This window comes from Poeciliopsis prolifica, unplaced genomic scaffold (genome assembly GCF_027474105.1).
Source record: "Poeciliopsis prolifica strain line A6 unplaced genomic scaffold, Auburn_PproV2 SCAFFOLD011, whole genome shotgun sequence".
NCBI classification, from domain to species: Eukaryota; Metazoa; Chordata; class Actinopteri; order Cyprinodontiformes; family Poeciliidae; genus Poeciliopsis; species Poeciliopsis prolifica.
Window position 1 is genome coordinate 9,712,054 of NW_026562386.1, and position 19,482 is coordinate 9,731,535.

A 19,482-nucleotide genomic window follows, 5' to 3' on the forward strand; every position below is an offset into this window, starting at 1 on the left:
CTTGAATTCACATTTAAAGTTTGCAAATCTTTGTACTCAGTAGCTGCCTCGCTTATGTAACTGTTCTGCTGGGAACGGCTTTGGCACAATGCTCTCATTTTGGGAATGCTGCAACACATTTGACATGGAGGAGTGTTTCTAAATGTTCTCAGGCAGCTGGGCACAAATGCTGTTTTCTTTCCTTTGATGCCCTTTTGTCATTGTTGATGTTGCTGCAGAAAAGCCAAAGTATAATATCCAGTTCTCTTAATTGTACCTGTATGTTTTGAGCATTTTCTTTTGTGAATCCAAATCGAGAAAAGAAACATCCATTGAAGGCTCTCTCTGGCACAGTGCCTAGAGCATGAATGATGCAAAGGGATGTTTCTTCAGCAAAGTAATTGTCATTTCATATTGACTCTGCACCATTCTGACAAAATATTTATCTCTACAATGCACAGGCAGGATAGTAGGTTGGTGTGTAGGCATTAAATTACATTTTATGTTGTTCTATTGAAAGTGGTGCACAGGGACTTAAATACTATTTCAGAAAATCTTACTCTGCTACATTTACTGCTTACTTGGGATTTCTCTCCAGAATATGAATATTGCTCCCACATGCCAACCCCCTACGCAACATTCTTTTGCACGTTCATTATCGTCAATAAGTCAAGTATATTCCATCTTTCATCATCATGTGATGCTTTCCGACCACAGCACCTTTTTTTTGCAATGTAAACCAATTTATTTCTCCCCTCTATTGCAGATAATATTAAACAATGCCTTAAGAGTGGAGGCCGTCTGAATGGGAATGATTTATTACAAATAGAGAAGTCTGTTTGTTGGTTTGCAGAGCTCTGCAGTGTAAAATAAGCTCATTTATATTCTATATTGCTCAGGCTGCCTCGTTTAATATTCCTGTCAGCATTCTTATGCCATGCCTTCTGTTGGCTCTGCCTGCAATAAAGCCGCTGCCTCTGAAGAAGTGTACAAACAATGTTAAACACATTTCATCAGATTAGTGCAAAGCACTTTGAATACCTTTTATAAAAAAAACAGCAGGGTCAAATGAGGGCACAGGGCTCATTTTGTGATGACTGATTTGGTGAACAAAGAATTTGCTGAGCTGAAAAAGATAAGCAGCATAAAAAGGTCTTACATCATATGAAAAGCAACCAGAATCAAAACAACGTCCCGCAACATCTTAACACAAATATATATAAAAGTATCAAAGCATTGAGGATCAATTATGTTGCTTTTTATTTTATTGGGATTTCATATGATATGACAACACAAAGCAAGGCATAATTGAGAAATAGAAGGAAGATTGTACAAGGCTTTCGTAAAATTAAAGACATGCATATTAAGCCAATTACTCTGATACCTCTCAATAAAAGTGTTTAACCAAATGCTTTCAGGAGTCATCTAACTGGAAAACAAAAAGCATCTGTGTGTAATTTAATATGTAAATACAGCTGTTTTGTGAAAACGTTTAAGATTTGTTAGCGAACAAAGTGGGGAAACGCCTGTGGAGACATACTGGTGGGTTAGGTTATAAAATACTATGCCAAACTTTTAGCATTTCAAGTTAGAAAAAAGTAATGGAGGTAGGAGAATCTGCCAACAAAAAATAGTAGTTGAAATAATTCCCCATAGGGAGAAACTCCCTATGGGGAACTCATTATTCAGAAATTATTCAGAAATTTCTGTTTATGGTCCCTGAAAAGGGGGTCAGCAAAGTTACAGTGAAATGTAACATAAAATGTGGTTTAAAATGTTTTTATTGTGTTCAAGCTGCAGAACCAAAAATGACTAGTGAGTAGCAATGATATCAAATGCGTTTTTCTCAGCAACCTGTTGAAACCCATTGAAGTCAGATGAAGATTCAAATTGCTATAGTATAGTGAAACAAAATGGATATTGAAACAAGATCAATAATTGCAAATTGTGAGAAAATGTGACTTATTAAAGATCAAGTTTTTTGGTACTTTTTTGGGGGGTCTTGAGGAAATTATCAGTCCATCTATTGTTTCCTACATCAGGCACAGACAATATGACTAACAAAGAGAAGGAACTTGTTAAGAATGTAAAAGTAATGTGAAAGGGTACAAGAGTAATTTTGTGTAGACCAGCTTACCAGGTGATGTTCCCTAAACTCTGAAAGGCAGCTGCACCATCAGTAGCACAATGCCACACCTTTTGGGAGGACAGGACTTCTATTCATTTGCACACTTTGCAAATGCAAGCAGAAAAAGTAGCCATTAAAAACTGGACTATTCTCAGTTCCTACCCTCTTCAGAATGTGTTCAAGGAGGCCAGACAGAGAGCATGATTTTTATTCAGGTCATCTGGTAGAGTCCCTCTGATGGAAACAAAGATGCAATACAGTAACTAGTTTGCTTCCATTCTTCCCCACAACACTCTGCAAAGTGGTCTCACAGTTAGCATCATAATAAAGTCCCTTTTAATGGTGCAAATAAGGATATGAGAGGAAGTGAAGTGCCCAAGGGAACGGTTTTGTCTTCTGATGCGGTGAATGTATTTTTTTCTAATCAAATCTGAACACATGGCTGATGAGTAGGGGCCCTGTGCTAATTGGCACCGCTTGTCTGCTGGTGGTTGCGCGCCTTTAAGGACCCAGCAGCATCCTGTTGGTATTCAGTGGACTGCTTTGTGCTCCTGGAAGTGATGCCACATTATTAGTTGGAGGTACCCTGGACCCATCCACTTACTTAACAACAGGGTCTTTCCCTCAGCAGTAAGAGGGATCCAACCCCTCAGCTATGTGATAAACATCCCTTGAGATGATAGTTCTGGAAGGGTTTCAAGCTGAGAGCAACACTTAGGAACAAGCCAATTTTTGTGCTCATAGCTAAATTGACAAAGGATTTTTTTAGAAGAAAAAAAACAAATTATAGTTTTAAAATTAACCTTCTTCCTAAATGTATAACAATATTTATTTTAGGAAATTCCTACATTTGGATTTTGATGAGTTGTCCTTCTTATGAACTCAAAATAGATCCAATTTTGGTGTGTTGCAGTTTTACAATGACATGACTCACCAAAGCTGTACAGAAATCATTAAAAAAAACATTTGTACATGGTCACAAATAGAAGAACATAGTTGTTTTCAGGTAAAGATTGTAGTCTGCCTGTAATTTTAGCAATAACAATGAAGGAAACGAACAAAGACGTTCACTCCCTTCCAAATATTAAATTAACATTCACCTCGTTCAATTAGGCTCTTCTCTCTTTTCAGTGGATAATGGTTGTTTACAATGCATATCATTGAAATGTTATGAAATACTCCACAATGCTCTTTAACATGCAAGTAGAGATAACCTCTCCATTTATGTTTAGATAATTATACAGTATCAAATTTCACGTATCATGAAATTCGAACATGCTTTACCTTAAACAGTTAAATCTTTATCGCATTCATTTTAAACAATTTCAATAACAAATTTTACTAGATAATATACTTAAACTCTAAAAGTGTCCAAAAATTCTGCTCCTGGTTTGACAATGCTTTTTACTGGTTTTAATTTACTTTTTACTATGCTAGATTATGCTAATTATTACTCAATTTGCTAACCAACAGCCCACAGCTTTGCTAGTTGTTAGCATAACTTATCGATATTAATCACCGGAGTTTCCAGAGACTTCTGCAGCTCCGTCAATGTCCGCAGTTCACTCACTGATATCCCAACATACACACATCTCTCCCTTTTTTATCAATAATTTCGTCCGTTCATTTCTTTCTCTCTTCTTCACATGCTTCTCCAACACACACACACACACACACACAGAAGAGAAAAACTGCCCCCTTCTGGCGCTGCCGAGAATAAAAAAACACCGGCTCTTGCAGCGTTAATCTCTTAGCAGTCATGCTCTCTTGGTGTATGGATTACAATAACATGCTGCACAATGTTATAACAATACTGTGCAGTTGTAACCGGATCTTTTCTGCATTGTGCTGGTTTTATTGAGTAATCAGGCCGTGACACGGTTTGTCTTTAAAAAAGATGGTTTCTTGATTTAATCTGATGAGAACAACTTACAGAAAGCGACCATGTTATAGGCTGCTCCAAGTCCGACACACACAAAAGTACATAACAGAAATTATCTTAATAAATCTATAAATAAACTCGATGTCTTTAGATGGACAATAAATAGTATACACCTCTACCGCTGGAAAACATGACCTCCCTTAAGGGAGGGCCACAGGGGCGCAAACATTTTAAAGACAATACCACAGAAGAAGAAATACAGAGGAGGGGCTTCTGCTCTTAAAGTAACACTGTTGAAACAATGAGAAATGTTTAGAGGTAAGGAACAATACAAATAACCAAAAAAAAAAAGACATTTTGTGTAATTATAACAGAAGAGAAAGACAACCAGGTTACACAGTTATCAGTTATCAGCAGCATGACTTATTTTAAGACAACAGACTATTTACAGTTTATAAAAAATTAAAATGGTGCAGAAAAACAAATGTGTAATACCAACTGAAATGTTATTTTAAAATAATTAAAACTGTTCAAATACCAGCAGGGATGTAAACACTTAATGAGTTTGTTGGATGGTTATGGAGTCTGACAGCTGCAGAGAACCAGCAGGATTGTATAAAATTCTGTTGTTAAAGAAAACATCACCTGCAAAGTAAAGAGAAGATTTGTGATACCTCGCTATGATTATTGAGTGGTTCTCTATAAGAGCACTGTTTTATTATACCAGTACAGCTTTTAATAATGTAGGCCAGAGATCAGTGAATTATTCATCACTCTAAAATTCAAATCTTGAATTTCAGCGATTGTGTGTCACCGCTATGACTTGATCAGCCATTTTGTGCGTTTCTTTCTTTTTTCAACATTTAGAAAGAAATAATTCTCTATTGACTGACATATCATCTAAGGTTCTTGTGAGCAGCTCTCACGTAAAAATTATCACATACTCTGCTAACAAGAACCACAAAAGTTCCACCCCACCCAGTTAAATATTCAACATTTACATTCAGGAAAGGACAACATCCTCTAACCTTTGACTTCTATTAGCTAAAATATATTCAGAGATCACAAATGCCCCTCAATACCTTTCTTTTAACTTTGCTGCAAGTTCTCTGCTCTGGCCTCATCCTTTTTGACCTTAAGAATATTATTAATATGTATATGTCGAAAATCATGTTTAGTTTGAAACATGTTTCCATAAAGGTCAAGTTTTTCTAGAAATGATGAGAGTTAAAGGTTGGTGATGAAAGGATAGAAAACATGCTCAGTTTTTGATTAAAAGAAGGGGATAAATGCTGCCACTTTTTGTAGGTTTATTCTTGTTAAAAAGTGTGGTAATATTAATTCTGAATTATAAGAATTTTTGGTGCTATTGCTTTTTTAACATACATGATTTTTTTTCTGGAGTAAGTTGATGCATCAGCTTGCCTGTTTAACTGAAGGATTGTGTGTGTGTGTTAGGAGGTGGTGCTGGTGAAGATTCATTTCATGTTTCATTTTAGGGGCTCTTGAAATTAATTTGTTTTGATTCTATCTATTCATAAAGCAGCAACAAATAAAAGTTGTCTCAGTAGAAATATGCATTCATTTCTTACCTCTGATTGATTGTGACTGCATTATTTATATGAACGCCTCTGTTGGCTTTCTCATATGCTGGAAGCTGTTTGCAGATGGTTTCATTGGTATAGTTGGTATATTTTCATATATAGGTAATAACTGGATGCCTACTGGCAGATCTAAGTTTCTGTATGATACCTAAGTGGAGCAGACAGCTTAATTTGTCACATGAATTGTCCTAAGTTCATTATATAGCTGTTATCAACATCAATCATAAGTGTATCAACATCAATTGTGCACTACACTTTTAATGTTGACAAGTGTCAAAAAAAGCTTACTGTATTTTGTTCTCTTATATTTTTGTTCTCTTGTTACAAAATGAATAAAATAAAACATTTTCACCAAAATATAATGGAGTGAAATTCTGTTTTTAGTTGCCGTCACACTGAAAGGTCTGCAACTTTGAAACCATAAACCACGTAGGAAACATGATAAACAAGTAGAAGCTACGGTTGTCAGAGAGAAAATAAAATTCTCTTAGTATTATGTGTGGCACATGCAGTTGGACTGAGTTCAACACATTTTGCTAAGAAGCATGGGCAGACTTTTAAATCTCTGGTTTTACACAGTTGGCAGAGACAAACCCAGAATGACTTGCAGCTGCAATTGCAGCAAAAGGTTGTTGTGCACAGCATTGACTCAGGGCAGATGAATAGAAATGTATGCCAAACGTTCCAGATTTCCAGTCCACATACAAGAACTATGCACAACTTTGTGTTGGCCAGTAAAATAAAATCACAATAAAATACTCTGATGTTTATGGCTGTAATTGGACAAAAAGCAAAAAAGGACAAGGGTTTACAGAATGGAAATATAAGTGAAATTAGTCTTTTGATTTCATTGTGACTGACAAGTAATTATTATGATCAAATGTCAGAGGAGGTGGGAAAATTTGTTTGGTGTCTCTCATGTTTCTCTAGCAGAATCAATGAACAAATCAGCATCTGCATTTGTGACTGATTGAGCAATTTGAAAGGAATGTGGGACTGAAGTAATTAGTCCTGTGTCATTTTGGTAAGTAATGTTTAATTTTAGTTTTCAAATGCCTTAATTAGGTGTGCACCAATCCTCAAAGGGCCAAAACGCTGTTAACTATATCATTTTTAATGCTAAAATCTGCCAGGCAGAGAAGGGAGAGGGGGGCCAGGAGAAAGCTGACAACAGCAGATGAGACTACTGTACCAAGCAATCTGGCAGTCTGTTTTGAAGGAAAATGTGTAAGCAGTCATCTAATTTAAACCAAAACTGGGGGAAAAGGTCACAGGTTAGAGCACAGAGGGATTCCTGTACTGAAGATGTCTATTATTTCTCTTTGCTTTGACCATTTAGCCATTCCTCTTGAAGATTTAAGAGCATATACCATGCTGCAGTATGTGCCCATGTTTACACACGCCTACACTGAGATAAACAAAAAGATAGACTGAGTACTGTGCACTTCCATGTATATATCTGACTTCAAATCAGAGGCAAACCAAAGCAGACAAATATAATAGCAGGATGAGCTTTGTGGTTCCCCAGCCTTGTTGAAAGCCTTTTAATTATACTGTATAAATAGATCCTGTTTAGATGAGTTGTTGGCATGTCTTCAGCAAACACAGATGAATCGTTTTGATCAGAGTTTCAATGTGTTTTGCACACAGAAAAAAGCTGTATGAATACTTCTTCAGTAATAATTTGGCAGATGTGACATGAATTCTGGAGAGTTCACATGCTCATTGCTGCACATCATCTGTTAATTTTTTATTTTATTTTTTTACCCCAGAACAGTTTATACCTGCAAAAAAAACAACAACATGATATCGTATACTTAAAGTTTATTTTCCATAATGCATCTCAACCTTTCATACAAAAGCCTCTGGTCCTGTGCAGCAATGTGTTTTCTATATAAAAATAGAAAACACATGTCCTGTTCTCTGACTTTGAACCTCTAGTGAGTGTCAGAATAAAAGCTGTGACATAAAACAGCATAAACAAGGCAAACAAAGAAAACCGGCTTTATACCTCTGGAGCAGCAACATGCTTTTTTTGGTTTATGTTTTGCCTTTGCCATTTCCTCTGTGGCTGAGTTTAGAGAAAACTGACTGTGAGTACAGAGTCAAATGATAAGAGCACTCACTCATCCTGAGGGTGGATGTGGATTTCAGAAATGAAACAAAGAAATAATCCACTGATAGAAATAAATTAGCATCAACGGCTTTTTATATCGAATGAGAGAAAGTCTAAACGAAAAATACAGCAGAGACATTTAATATAATTACCTCAATAAGTGAGCCCTGAATGTATGTTTTGTTCATTCGTCTCGAAGTTAAGGAGGCACACTGATTCATTTTTCAATTGGGGAGATCAAAGTTTTAGGTTAATCTAGATTGAAATAATTCTTTTTAATGGATCACTTGAAACGCATGGTCAGAAGCTGCAGAAAACATTTTAAATTCCAGTTTAGTTTATTCCAATGTGTTATATGTGGTATTAAATCTCTGCACAGTACCACTAAGAGCAAAAGGGGCACCCACAAACTATCAGATGGCAATCATAATGTTATGTTGGTGTCTATGGGTGCATTGAAAATGCTTATTGCACACATGGAATGTTTAACACTAGATGCTGCAAAAGGGATTCTGCTTATTTTTTAAAATAAAGATGCAACACAGCTGTTTTCCCCCTCTGTATTCACATCACAGAACAAAGTGAGCAGCAAGAAAGAAATAAAGAAGCAATTAAGCACCATTATAAAAAGATTTTAATGTGACAAAGGACTTCACGTGGGTTTAATACACTGCTGGCCAACTGTAGCTCAAAGTTATTTCTCTTGCAATATTTTTTGAAAGCATTTTTAAAAATTATTTGGTTCCTCATCTGACCACATTTGAACTATTTTACTGGTATGTTTGTTATTTTAAGAGTGAAAAATATTTTTTCAGTGAAGATCAAAAAATTCATCAGGCTTGTATTATGTATTTTTCAGGCACATTTAACACCATTTTACCTTCAGTGGCTGTTCAGTTTCAGTTGTATTGGATCTGTATTTACTTTCCATGTCTTTTAATGCATCAGATTATGATGATGTATCTGCTACACAGCAGAACTCTACCTAATCCAATGTTAATTACTTCCAAATTTCACTTTTTATGCTTGTTCAAAACCTGCACATCATGATGGGACCTCAGACATCATAAAGACAAATTTCCAATCACCCTTGAAGCTATTTTTTTCTTTTACAATAAGTAATGAAGAGAAAAGCTAAATTAGATGTACCATAAATATCTTGATGCCCTTCTGCATGGCTGCACATTCCCAAATTGACATTAATCTTGGTGTGAAACAAAGTCATTTGCAGTGGTTAGTAAAACCATCTCTGCTGGTATCTCTGTAATCTATCACAAGGAGTTAATGAGGAGGAGTTCAACACAAACAAAATATTGACAAATAAATATGGGATGCTCTGCAGTAAAGTGTACAGAAACTTCCTTGGTGTTTATGATTGCATAGCATGCTTCCTTTGAATTACCTGCTCTGGTGCTTTCCAGCAGAGAGGATATATATTTCTCAGCAGCAACATGTGTTGTTTTGGAGAAGGACACACCAAGTCAAGCGTGCCTCAAGAGAGCTTGCAAAAGGTTAACACACCAATAGCTCCACAGTTTGTCTGCACCACAAACTTTCTTTGTAATACCACCATTTTCAAATGTTGGGTTAACTGTTTCATATCACAAAAGCTGTCTTGTGTCTCCCCGCTTAAAAGGCAACTAATCAATAGAAAACCTTATAGAACTTGGGAAAATACAGTAAAATAAAGATTGGACATCTCATGTTAAATGTAATGTGTCAAATACACTGTAGATTATGGTTGGCATGCATAAGAATACAAAATAAAAATTTAAAAAATACAAGTGCATTTGAAAGGCACTGGAAAAGATTTACAAAAAAAAATACATTAGCTTGCAGAAACACTGCATTTACATTAACTGCCACTGTCAAACAGAGCAGAATGAGCTTACAAAACACTTTGTGACTAGAACACTAGACTTTTCACATTTCTTCAACAATATGGGTATCACCAGTAATTAAGTCAGGCTAACAAAAGCACTGATGATACAGTAATGAAATAATCCATGTCACGATTTCTTCCTCAGAGTCATTCAGAAAACTACTGTAATTGAGGAGCAGTTGTGTTATTCCCAGTTCTATTAAAATTTCATCACTCTCGCACATTTTCATGAATGCCATTATTCAAATTATGCTAAATCACATCAGCTCCTCTGCTTGGCAGTGCAATGTCAACCATTCCAATGACCAAGGCAGCAATCGTTAAGTCTGGAGAAGCTCTGCATGTGATTTGACCGCATGCTTTGACAAATTACAGAGTAACGACCATTGATTTGAGATATTTGCCAACCAAAGGAGAAAAAAATACTGAAACCTGTGTTTTTATAACAAGCATGTGCTTTATATCTATGACTGATTTATTCGGCACAAACATAAATAATAAATATGTTTTCTCATAACTGAAAATCCTCCTACTCAGCTTTAAGAGACATATTTTTCAGTTCAAGGGAGTTTGTATTCTGCTGCCCCTGTAAGCCACCTGCCAACATCCTAAGAGCTGCCTATCCTAACCTAAGCCACAGGAACATTATTATGACTATTGCAGAGATTTTGTGGTGTGGCTGTTTATATTACATGATAAATAGCTTGATGAATCGAACAAAGCGGTGTGTAATATTAGTTGACCCCATGTTATTAGCTCTGAGAGGAGCCATTAGTGGGTTGACTTAACCTGCCTTAATGAGGTCTCCCTGTTCTGGGAGTGGAGGGACAATTGGTGCATGCGATATAGAGGACTGAAGTCATGGAACACACACAGCCGTTCACAGTTTCTGTGTTTTAGCTTTTTCCTGATGACACCGGGAATGAGTGAGGGACGAAAAGGAACTCGTAAATTTTACTTTAATGACAGTAATCTTTCAGTTTGAAGCATCTTGTTCCTGTCCTTAATGCAAGCAACCAACATCATGTAACCTGGAAATGTACATTTGTTAAATTATTCAATCAGGAATAGAGGTAATGTAGGTGCAGCTCAATAAATTCAAATATTGAAACATTAAGTTATTCATTAAAGAAGAGACACTCATATAGATATTCAACAGAACTTGTCTTTTTGTAAGTTTTGGAGATTACATTTTACAGCTCAAAAAATGAGACGTTTTACAGAGTATTTCTAGATTTTATTACTCAGCAGGGTGAGCTTGAATTACTTAGTAAGGTGTACTCCAATAAAAGTTCAGCCACATATTTTGTAGCTCCTGAATCACCACAGTTATATTTTTGAAATTTACACTTTTATACTTTTTTTCATAAGAGTAATTCAAAGAATTGTAACAGAATTACATTATGTTTTAGCTAAAAAATTAAATGAATTATTTTTAGAACAATTTGTGTTCAATTCAATGTGACATAATACATTTGAATGAAGAAAGTATGTGAAGAATTGTTAAACAATTATATAGGTCTTTTTAGAAGAGAGTTTTTTATCAATATAAAAAATATGAAACTTAGTGCAACATGTTATTTTTACCATTTCTACCAGGAAAGTTTAGAGCGCCTCATATCAACATTTACTGACAGCTTTTTGGAGATGCCTATTTCATGTTCCATTGTAACCTACCGGCACTGTGAAAAATACCAGCACCTGCTTTAATAATAATGGTATCTATCACCTTATTTTACTGACCAGCAAATCTAATGACCCAAACCCACAGAATATGTCTAAAGTATTCTCAAGCAGATGAGATGAGAGACACCCAACTATGCAGAGAAGCTGAATTAAAAACACCAGGACTTCCTCAGCATCTCATGACATCCACAGGCTAATCGGTTCCATGCCATGCTGCACTGATGCAGTAATTCATACAAAATGAGCCCTGGCCAAATTTTGAGTTTGTATACCTTAGGGTTCATGTTTATATGTAAACATTAAAGTAATTTATTAAAAATACAAATAAAAACATGAAAATACCTTGTAGTATGTGGGTGAATCCAATTTTGTGAAATTACCCAGTTACTCCATGGATTTCTTTTACTGTTTTGCTTTTTATACCTTTTGCAGATTTTGTAATAGGCTCACTCAGTGACCAGAGTAACTATTCACATCACATCACATCACATCAGGCTTTTAGCATGAGTTGAAATGACAAATAAACTGCTTGAACTTTTTACCTATTAATCATGCGTAACAATAAATTTTTATGAGGAATTCTAGGTTTTGCAATTCATCATCACTAAAACTGAATAAGAAATTAATTATATCATGGCGTGTCTAATTAGCTGCACCTTTTAAACGGACTTAATGTTTTCCCTCCTGCATGGTGATCAGGCTGACTGTGAATTAACCATATTATAAGCAGGTTTATTTTCACATGAATGTTTTGTCCTTCAAGCAGCCAACGTTCCTTTTCCGCTTTCCCTGGCTACTGCTGTTTTTGCATGACAAGCAATAGCTCCATTCTTATCAGGCTCTGTGGAACAAAATATTCATTTTACTGCACTACTCAGCAAAGCAGTTTTGTCAGCACTTTGTCACTCTCTCAACTCCAGCAAAATAATTAATGTCCTTGTCAATCACACATTAGCGTTATATTTGGAGATCTTTTCACATGTAAAAGGGAAATCGCAAGCTGTCGCACTGAGCAAACAAGAACAGATAAGGAGTCTTAAATTATGGCATTTTTTAAGCTGATATTGTGATGGAAGTCTGCATAGATGTTTAGCAATTATGTTTAATTACACAATATACTAATTTAAAGTTTTTTAGCTTTTATTACCTCAATGAAACTTCTAATTTGTTACAGAAAATCAACGGACACAGTAAATCAGAGATATTAAATTTCTGTATTTTGTGAATTTTAACAACTTTTGGAGATTATAAACAGGAAAATTTTAAATGCAATTTAATCCACAGTCACTTTTAAGATCACAGAAAGGTTAATTAAAATTGGCTTTATTATGAAATCTGATGGCAGCTTTTTCTTCATTAATTATGTTTGTGAAATGTTCTCAAGATAAACAGTAAAATGTGCAAATGTAATGAAAAAAAACATTCATTGTAAATTTTTTTTTCAGATGACAATAAGAAATTGATGTTTTGCTAATTTACAACTCACAGAGCTATTTATGAACTCTCTATCTGTGCTGTTTTAGAAAAGTAGTTGGTCTAAACTCTAAAAGTAAATATATAAATTTATTATTAGTCATTAGTTTTATTATAATCCAGTGTTTCCATTCCAGCTATCATTTTTCATGTCAATCACACTGAATGCCTAAATTACTAAACTGACACAAAAGTCAGCAGTTAAACTTCAACTGTGGGATAATTTTATGCAGCTCAACTGTCAGTCATCAGCTGCATGTGAAACTGGCTTGAATCTTCTCCTCATGTGTCCTTGTGTGAATGACTAAAGAATGAAAAAAAAAACATTTATTTATCAAGATATGAAATCTTCATTCACTGCAGCTTATCATGGCTGTGCTTTATAAAGAGACACATCCAACCAAACCCTTCAAGCAATGAATGTCTATTAACTCTCACTTTCTGAACTTTTTCCATCAGTCTTTTATTCAGTTCAAAAATACGTGTTATTTTTCCAAACCTATTTTTGTCCTGTCTATATGTAACTGAAAAATCGACATTTAGAAAAAGCTGAACACATTCATTTGCATGTTTAATCAACAACCGTTAACAACTTCTCAACCAGATTCAGACATCAGAAATCACTGAGAGGGCATCCCAATTAATAACATATCCTGGAAAATGACAGCTGAATGTTCGCTTTTGTTTTAGTTTGTCTGCATTTTCAGCACGAATGACGCTTTCTCTTCATGAAAAACATCTTCCCCTCCATTTAAAATGACCTCATAGTTGCTCAAAACAGAGAAGTTTGTTGCATCGAGATCCAGATGACGTGCATTCTTTCCACAGCCAGTTTTTAGGAAACCCTCAACAGATACAAATCTCACCTCCAGTTCTGACGTCAGATCAGTTTTCTTTCTGAAATACACTCAAGTTCATTTCTAATTGTCATTATTTTAGTTTCTTATATTAAAATGTGTTATTTTACTTATAATTTGTGTTTGGCATCTGTGTTCTTAGATCTTTTGACATTAAAATTTATTCCCATTTTTCTTTTTCTAAGACCATCTTGTGAACAGAGGTTTCAAGTCTTGCCACTTATCTTTGATTATAGTACATGTAAGTCTGGACTTTGACTAGACCATTTTTACAAATGAAAATGCACTGAGTTTAACCATTCCATTGTGACATGATCTGTCTGACTAAAACCTCCATTCCAATCTGAATTTTTTGCTTTTTTTATATGATTGTTTTCTTGAGAACCAAATAGTGGCATATTAACAGATTCTCCTATGTGACCTATGGATGTCTGCAACTCATCCTGAACTACCATATACCTTTTGCCTGTCTCTTTGAGTAATATTTTCCTTGGTAGGCATGTAAGGTGGACTACCACGTCGTAGTAGGTTTTCAGGTGGGACATTCTGCTTTGATTTTCAGATGATAGACTGAACAATATTTTGTGAGATGATTTGACAACCTGCTCCACAACTCTATCCCTCACTTGTATGTTGCACTACTTGGTCTTCATCATACTGTTTGCTTCTTTGCTATTTGAACAAGTTCAAAGCAATCTGTGAGAAATTGTGTGATTATATTCCACAATAAAGCAGTATTTGCATTGTTTAATTCTACACATCCACAAAGAGGATTCCTGGCTTGACATCTGAAGTCTTTTATGCCACTGTCTTCATGCAGGGTTCTATTTCACAAATGTTCTGCACTTGTACTTCTTGTGACATTTGTTGTTGTCAGAAGACAAACATTACTGTGTAAAACTGGAAATTAACCGCTGTCTCCTCTAACAAAAACAGTCGAAGGGAACAAGACGTAGACGTGACAAGTTTGCAAGGTGACATGTTGACATATTATTATTGTGGTTATTGTTTGAGGTATTATTTTGTGGCAGCAACTTGAATTTCTCCCCGTGGGTGTCAGGTGATTGACAGTCGGCACGGCATAAAAGAACACGCTGTCTAAGATGAAAACGCAAAAATCCAGCCACAAAAAGCAGAAACAATGTAACAGATATGACATAAAAAGCATAGACTTCACTTCAGATGAGGTAATCTAATTTGTCATAATGAAATAATCTGGCTGTCGCACATTCTCTTGCTAAAAACTAGATATATTGTTTGGAACAAAATCTGCCTTGGCATATTTTGGAAGATAGAAGAAGGAGGGTCGACATATATGACTGACCCACGTGTTTACAAGGTGAAGATGAAGATATATAGAGGGTATCTGGGTAAGAAAGGAAGATGAGGCAGAAATATTATCTGTCAGTCATGTGATAGACCCTCATTACACCCAGACATCACCAAAGCAGAACCACTCTGCAAGTGTTTATTACACTGGGATTCAGGGAGAAATCGATCCAAAATGACAGCTGTTAGGTCTCGTAGTGCAGAGCATGAAGTTAACCTGCACAGACTGGATGCCTCTGTGACTGGTTTACCAGAAGTTACTGTGTTCGACTGTCCAGAGGACAGATTCTATCTAAAGATGCTATCTGGTTTCATTATGGCTTCTGGCAGTTGCATGAAAAAAAGGGGCTGAGGAGAAAGAGAGGTTTAAAAATAAATATTGTATAGATTGTGTTGAGATGTGGGTGTTCTTATCTGTATAGAAAGTTGATAGAAGAAAAAAAGATATGTGTTTTACAGTACTGAAGTACTGATTACAATGATAAAACATACAGATGAATTTAAAATTCAGATGTTCAAATTATTCCTTCTGATTTCAGTTGCTAGCCACAAAAACACACCTGTCTTAAACAGTCTATGATCCTTTTCCTTAGGGAGAAAGCTGTATTTTGAATGTATATTGTCGTTCCCAGAAGGATAAAGACACGAACAACTGCAAAAAGGCAACACTTCCAGAATGCTGTACTGTTGTGGGTCTGTGGGGAACCCAGAGCATAGCACAGCTGTTAAGTACTTTTAGCAGTGCTATTGTTCAGTGAAACAAAACAGCCCATTCAGCTTGGCTGGTTTCCAGAGCGCTCCTATAGCAGCCAAATGTTTATCATTGTTTTGACACTGCATAGGACTGGACAGCATGGGGTATGCCTATAGATAGCAATGGCAGGTTTATTTGCAAGTGGAGGGAAGGAGGGGTTAAGGCTACAGAGAGCATCAATGCCACGCGAGCAAATTAGAGTGCTATTGTTACAGACTATTGGCTGTGCTCTCTGACATATCCCGGTAATATGCATCATTATTTTTTTTTCCTTTGAGGACAACCCTGTTTAGATGAAGTAGGGCTGATAATGCAAGCATCATGTTCATCTCTAACAACAAGACATGCCTATAATAGATGCGTTTCCTGCAGAATGATCACGGCTGTTTGCAAAGATCGCCGTTTCCTTGACCTCAGATCTACCAGAATTGGTCCGGTCTTAGGTGTAACAGCACAGGACTCACATGAAAGGTGCTACATTATCTGTTACAGCGGCAGTCCGATAGCCGATTGTGCTTCCACTCTCTCCTTACTCGTTTAATGTCTTGGTGCATACAGCCAGGACAGTTCTGCTTTATTCTAATTGCATACTTTCGATTAAAAAAGCTTGTTTTCCTTGATTACTTTGATGTTGAAATGGGAGCAGGGGAGCAATTCACATTCATTCCACAGTATGCTCCCCCTCGTACCCCACCCGCCTTCTACCCCCACTCACTCTTTTGTGCTAACAGCAGTATTCCTATTTATATATTGGCAGTGGAACTAAATTACTGCAAACATCTCTGTGGGCCAGCCAGGCATAACAGATTGGCAGGGTCTTGCATTATGTCAGTGCCCCCTACTGGCTGCTTTTGGTTGCACACTATTGTTCATTCCAGGCACGTATGGCATTCAGAGTTGGTAGAAACACAGTGGAATGAGTTTTTTTTTCTTCTTCTTCTTCTTCTTTTTTACTGCCCTGCTGGAATATTTACTAAAAGAATCCTTCATGACTGCAGCTTCACTCTCCGTGTACCACTGTTTGCACACACCAGAAATAAGCCTTACCTATATTTTAAGCATTTAGATAGATGTAGTCATTGTGTGCAGAATACTGGAAATCATTCACTTCTCATTTATTTATAAAAAATAATAAAAAAAGATTGTTAGAATCCATGCAACCATGTTTAGGTCAAAAGAAAGACCCAGTGATACATTAAAAGCTTGATTAAAACTAAAATGAAATCAAATTAATTAAAAAGAAAACCTAACTCAGTTTACTCAAAAGTGTTCATTCAGTTCTTGGTTGGTGTTTCCCTTTGCATTAATTACTGCATAAAAGGAAGGTGGCATGAAGGTTATCATAGTGAGGGGTTAAGGGAGTTCAGGGTTGCTTTGAAGTCAACCTGACTTCAGGTTGACTGTAATGTTAGACTAAAGTATTTTATTTCCCACTTGACACTACCCCATAGTTTATGAGGTTTGGGTTATGTGAATTAGCCAACTTAGCAATGTGAAGCCTTGCCTGTTTAAACCAGGTACCTTTGGCAGTGTTGATAGGTGCCATGTCATGTTGGAGAGTGAAATCAGTATTCCCATAAAGTTGTCAGCAAAAGGGGGCATACAGCGCTCTAAAATGCTCTAAAATTCATGCTTCACCTCAAGCATCTTGGATTTTTTGCCTTTTATTTCTTAGGCAGAACATTGACATTATCTCTGTTTTGGGAGTGGCTCAACTTGAGTAATGTACTGTTGAATAGACTTTGCTTTACAATTCTCTCCAGACTGCAGTCATCCTCTTTCCCTAAGACTTTCTGCTTTTTCCATTTACTTAATTTTTCATTATTGTTCACACATTTTAGTTTGTTTGAAATGCAGCAATCTGCATGCAATAAATATATGAGTTTTACTTTCTGAATAGAAATACAGAAATCAGCTGTTATTGTAGTTTATGTATTTGCAATAAAATCATCTTAATCTCGTATTTGAAGCAGTATCTCATGTCTTGAGATATGAATCCCAGACAAGGGGCTGACAGGGAAATTTGCTGTAAAAGGAAACAACTGAAATAGGATGACATTGGGGGGTTTGAGGAATTTTTAAACTATACAGCTTCAAAATGTTACATTCTGAACCTATAACAGCCATACATGGAGCAAAGACATGATCATCTGTGTATCATCCATGGTATTCATTGATGCTAACCCACCAGAGTACAGAGGCAGGACTGTGGGTTGACTTTCCTGCTGAGATGTGAGCATCTCTCCCCAGAGTCCCATCACACAGCGCTACAACACAAGCAAACATCAAGGGACTTTTGCTCTTTTATATTTCAATTCCCTCCCCATTTCTTCTCGCCTAACAGTGGAAAGAAAAAGCAAGTTGCACCAAATGTAACAAACAACAAATAAAACTGGTCTATTAGTACTCACATACAAGTTCAATTAGGAGTGTGAACCACAGAGTGCTCAGCTGGAGCAAAAGCCTGGAGATTAAAGCAAACAGATAAAAAAAAGAGCTGTTTTTGTTGTATCTCTCTAAAGAGAAACAGGCAGCAATGGAAACAGAAGTCGTGCAACAGAAAGCTCTGCTCAAGCTGAACTGCACTGTAATTAATGGCAGACATAAACAGGGTCAAATGCAGCCAGTCTTACAGTGTTATCTGTGATATTTGGATAAAAAAAATATGGATTGGCTATGAGTTAAATTTACATACCATTTAAGGCCTTGACACTTGTTACTAAATAGACATTTTTGGAGCAACTCTGACATGACTTAAATACCATTCTAATGAGTTTTTCCTAAATTTCTTAGCTTATAATACAGAAAAAAATCTTTATTTATTTTTTCTTGGCAAGTGACTTCTCGTACTTTAATGGACTGAGTCCACTGACGAGCTCCTTCCTTGTCCCGTGTCAAAGCCTGCGCCAGCTGCATCTCAGGATGAGGCTGTTTGTCTTCATTAGCATCTTGTGTTTCTTCTGTGTTTTCATTATCATGGTCCTCACATGTATTTGTCAACTTCAGTGAAAGGCTTTCGACACAACAGAAACTGGGTCACGCCTTAATCATTTTCATGCTATCTCCACTGCTCTCTGAGGTGTTTGTCTTCCATTAGGCGAAGAGAGACTTTCCCACACTGAAGGGGACGGGGAGGGTTTTTTTCTTTTTTGGAGCAGCTGCTGCAACACAAACCTGACGGTCTTAAGAGCACACTGGAATGAAGCTTTGGGTTTCGTTTCCAAACGTACCTCATCTCTCACCTGCAAGATAGTAGCAATGAGACCCGGATGAGGTGAAGGTTAATTTGTTCATTTTGGAGAAAATCAACTGCACAAACCCACTTAGCAGCAACAGATGAGATGTTTACTGAGGAAGCTTTCTGGTGCCTATTGCACTATTTAGTGCAATGGAATTGCAATTATGTCTCATGCAATCTTTGAAACAAAACAATATATCAAAAATATATCAATATATATTGATATATTGAGGAAATATATCAAAAATATAAACATTAATATATGTTCTCTACCTAATAATGAAACAAATATATAGTTAAGCCCAAAATTATTTACATCCCTAGCAATAAAGGCTTAAATTGATCTTCATATTTCACCAATCTGTTTTGTTTTAGGATGACTGAACCAGAATCTAATAGAACATTTATGTGGACAGCTAATGCTTAAAATGATGACAGAGAGGCTTTCCAGCTTGTCAATAGAGATACATTGTCAAAATGCCAGTGGAAGCAAATAAAATCCTGGTTAACTTATACTATAAGTGTATTGATGGCTGTGAAGGGTGAAAATGTCT